This window comes from Puntigrus tetrazona, chromosome 22, assembly GCF_018831695.1.
Source record: "Puntigrus tetrazona isolate hp1 chromosome 22, ASM1883169v1, whole genome shotgun sequence".
NCBI classification, from domain to species: Eukaryota; Metazoa; Chordata; class Actinopteri; order Cypriniformes; family Cyprinidae; genus Puntigrus; species Puntigrus tetrazona.
Window position 1 is genome coordinate 10,048,346 of NC_056720.1, and position 4,680 is coordinate 10,053,025.

Sequence of the window (4,680 nt, forward strand, 5' to 3'; positions counted from 1 at the left end):
CTCAAGGCCTATTTTTCATTACGAGTACTTTGCATTCTCCTCACGAGAATTTTGAGCCACCTTTTTAAATGGTACTTTTTTATGTGCTAATATTTTGACTGCTATTTTTTTTTTAGATATCTAGTATGTAAATTATATATTAGTATTTAGTTTTTTTAATGTGAACGTTGTCCTGCTCTCTGATGAAATAGTTTTGATGAACTGAGTTGTAAAAAAATCTGTAGAAATATGCAACTGGGCAGCTCAAATTGCAATCAGATCAAAAAAGGTCTGTCAAAAATACGTCTTATATTTATCATTTGCAAAAAGTGCAGTGTGTCTTAAAAACAGACCAAAAGCAGACATTCTTTTCTTTTTTATAGATCTTTTTCAGCGAACTAATTTTTGTTTTACACAGCCGAGAACTTCTTGGTTTTTCCTTTACATTGTCATGAATTGAAATTGTGCATAAAATACTATTTTGTCACCAGTTATTAAAGGAGTAGTTCGCTCCAAAAATGAAAAGAAATGACTGAAAATGTACTCGACCTGAGTCCATTCCAGATGTAGATGAACTTGTTTGTTTTTTCATCCAAACAGATTTGAAGACATGTAGCATTACTTCATTTGTAGATCCCCTGCAGTGAATGGGTGCCGTCAGAATGAGATTCCAAACAGCTGATAAAAACATAACAATAACCCACCAGTAATCCATATGACTCCTGTCTATAAATTCATGTGAAAAGCTGCCTGTTCGTAATAAACGAATCCATCGAGACATTCATAACTTTAAAGCGTCGCTTACAGCTAAGACAGTGAAAAAGATGTCTTGTCTGAATCAGGAGAGAAATATATACAGATCAAGCATAGTTTAAGCAAAAAACAATACAGTTATAAACAAATATGCTGGATTTTAATGCAACAGAACAACAGGGATGGCCTTTTCACTGCCTTATAAAACCCGATTTTGGACTCATATTTTGGAAAACAACAGTTTAAAGTTCAGACAATGATGGGTTTGTTTCTCACGAAACACGCAGCTTTCAACTTTAAAAGACGTATTGAGAATTTCAAAAAGAACATCACGTCCGTATCCATTTGTCAACCGCTGCATAAGCTCCAAAACAACGCAGCTTATACTGCATCAAATGAGGATTGTTCTGATTGCATTTAGCGCGATTATTTGTTGCCCAGAATTTCCATTGTTTGAGAGAAACCAGACAAGGGACTTGCACCAGCCTTCTGGCACGCGAGCGAACTCGGTACGAGTAGAGTTTTCCGTGCTTGGTACAGTTTCACGCGGTGACTCATTCTGCGCCCGCACCGCTTCAAGAACCAAACTCCAATCACTATAATTCTGTGTGAGAGAATATTTCTTTGGCGCGCTGCTCCAAGTATTCTCCCGTATAATGTTTAGTTACACAGCGAGCTATATCTAAAAAATATAGGTTTGCACAAGCTCAAAATGTGACTGCAAGCTTGACGTCATTCGTCAGACGAATGTTCCGAGCGCAGCTTGCTGTCGGTCTTGATATTTCAGTCACACAAACCTGTTGGCTTCCTTTTAAATAGAAACGAGTTCAAGCTCGTTCGTAGTCAACAGTGACATCATCCTTCATAAAGGTCAGTTCTGAATATGCACATAACCTATACGGTCTGCGTATATTAATACTTTCCTCCACTTAAAATCCAACATTGTAAAAGTTGAGTTTAGTTAAATGTTTTGGAAGGAAGTCTTTTAATGCTTCTCAAAGACGCATTTATTTGTTTAAAACGGTAATATTGTTAAATATTATTGCAATTTAAAATATATGCTTTCTTTTTGAATGTATATACATTTTTTTTTTCCCCTGTAATGTCAAAGCTGATTTTTTTAGCATCATTGCTGCAGTTTTCGGTATCATATGATTCAAATTATTTTAGCGTGTTGATTTGGTGTATATATTAATAATACTAATTAATTAATGATTATTAATAATATTATTAACATGCTCGATCATACCTATTGTGACCTAATTGACCCTATTTTTTTTACGGCAGTTATATTACATACAAATACCTCTGCACTGAGGTTTCTTTCATTGCCGTCTCTGGAAACAATATGTCATTTCTGCTGTCTTTTTCAAAAGTTCACCGTTGCATGCTTTGTTACAATTACATTATTTTATGAGAACCGTGATTATGGAGTCATAGAACTGACATCACGCCAAGGCACAAGTCTGGCAGTTAAAAATGAACACAGTGATTTTTTTAGATGGCTCAAAGCTGATGACATAGCAACGCAAAAATGCCAGACAGACAAAATGACTTTTGCACAGAAAAGCTTGTGAGTAACTTGCCGCAGGCGTGTTGGCCTTATTGAAAATGCTCCTAATGACACAATACGGCAGCTCAGGCAAAACTTACTCAAGCTGTGCAGGATCCAATGATGCAAAATGCGGTTGTCCCTCCAGCATCTTTACCCTCAAAATCTCCTAATCTTCTAGCTCAGCGATCTCCGAAAAATGTGGTTTTTATTTATGTAAGACCTGCTGAAAGCTTCTATTACATCAACAACAAAAAAATCAGTCAACGGCGTGATTCGTTTCTCGCCAAAATTTCTCATTTGCAATTAGTGTGGCAGTCCAGCAGGGTAAGACTGATTGAAATCCGCACAAAGTCTTTCCCTAAAACACCTGTACGGTGTTTAAAAAGGTTAAGGTCCCCCGTATCCCTGAGGCGCTGGAGAATTATAGTGATATCCATTCTCCCTTTCTGCCATTACTTTTCTTATCCGGACAAGACCGAGATGCAAGGGGAATTCCACAGGAAACAAAGCCCAACTTTGAACTTGGTTTACGGCTCTACGAGAAACAAAAGCCGTTCCTTGGAGAGCCAGCTGATTGGGGTTCAACCTGGGTACGTTTGTGCGTTGTCCAGAAGTTGAAATGGAAGAATTTTAAGTGTCACCTCTCAGTAGCCTTCTTGCTAAGTGGGTTTTGGATACAAAGTTCCTCGCAGAGAGTTTTGAGGGTTTGCTGGTCTGATCCTCAGGCCGATACCTCTTTCTTGGTTAACGTCACGAGACCACTGAACCTTTGAGCCCGTTATGCAAGAAACATTTCTTTCCAAAATGCATTCTGAATGTATGCTAAATATATGTTGTAAACAACGAAGAAAATATGTGTGTGCATTTATTTATTTATGAGGCATGAAAATTTCTTGTAATTCCAGAATAAGCATGCTTAAAATATCATATATAAAAATATGTAGTATTAAAATCTAAATCTAAAAAACCCATTTCCACCACATGATAATAAAATAAGCTAATATTGATGTTTTATCTTATAACACCTCTCAATTCTGTCTTTTTTCCTCAGTCTCTAATAATTCGGTCTTTCTCATAATTATAGCTTTATAATAAATTTTTGGTAATTCTGAGGTTAATTTAGACAAATTAGAGTTTACAACGCACCATTTTGACCTTATTTTCACAGTTTTGAGTTTATATCCCACAATGTAAAGTTGACAATTTCCCAATTGTTTTCGTGCGTCTGGAATATAAAGCTTTCTTTCTGTCCTTTTCAAGTGTGTATCTCATAATATGAGTTTACATTCCGCCATTCAGACAAACAAATTTTTTTTACATTGTTACGTTGCTAAAGCATACTAGGTCAATAAATTTTAATATTGTCTTATAATATGCATTTATTTTATGCTTTTATTTTTACTTTACTTGCTCAGTGAGTCCCAAACGGTTATTTTAACGATGGGAGAAGAATGAATTTGCATTTTCATTCAAACCAACGAGTGGGCGGACAATATGCTAAAGGATCGTGTGGACGTTTACATAAAACGGCTTGGGATTCAAAGACTCCTTTTAATGATTCAGAGTTGACTCTTTCTTTTGAGAGACAAATGACTTTCAGATTTAAAACTCTGTATTCACTTAGAGCCGTGTCACACATTAAAGGTAATTTAAAAAATATCCATAATTGGGGCGCTTTAATTCAAAACTGAGATTTACAAAAAAACATAAAAAAATTCAGTTTGCAGTGACTTCACATCGCGCAAATTCAAACGTTAACTCAAAATCCTGAGATTTCCACTAAGAATCGGGAGATATAACATGTCTCGAGGTCTCAAACGCCTTTTTTAACCTTCCTTTTTTCATGTCAGAATGCGTTTCCACACAAACCAGACTTTGTACGTTCTGGGTGTTAAAATGTGCCAACTTTTTGTACCCCATCAAGCGTGAATGATGGGGCACAGCTGCTAGTGCCTGCTGGGCTGTAGTCGGGATATATCGACCGGGCCCTGGAGAAAGGAAGAAGTGTGGATGTTGATAAATGTCCTTAAGGGAGATGACGAACGCAAGCGTGGAGGATATTCATTCTCAGGCCTCGGCTGACCTCCGCGTCTGCTGAAATGATCAGTGCGTCTCTGACCCATCGTGTCTTCACTCATAATTATATCCAGATACAGTGCTTGTTCGCCTGGAAGAGGCTGTTATCAGAGCAGGGCACATTCAGAAGATGAAAGAGAAATAAATACAAGCCCTCGAGCCTTGTACATATTCCCAAAGGTGGCCAGTCTCGTTTCAACCCGAAATCTTTCATCTTGGCATACATGATTCATGATTGTTATTCTGGTTTATGCGTGAAAATCTCGGCGATCAGCCCGAGAGCAATCATCTCTCTTTGTGGTAGCATTTGAAAAGCT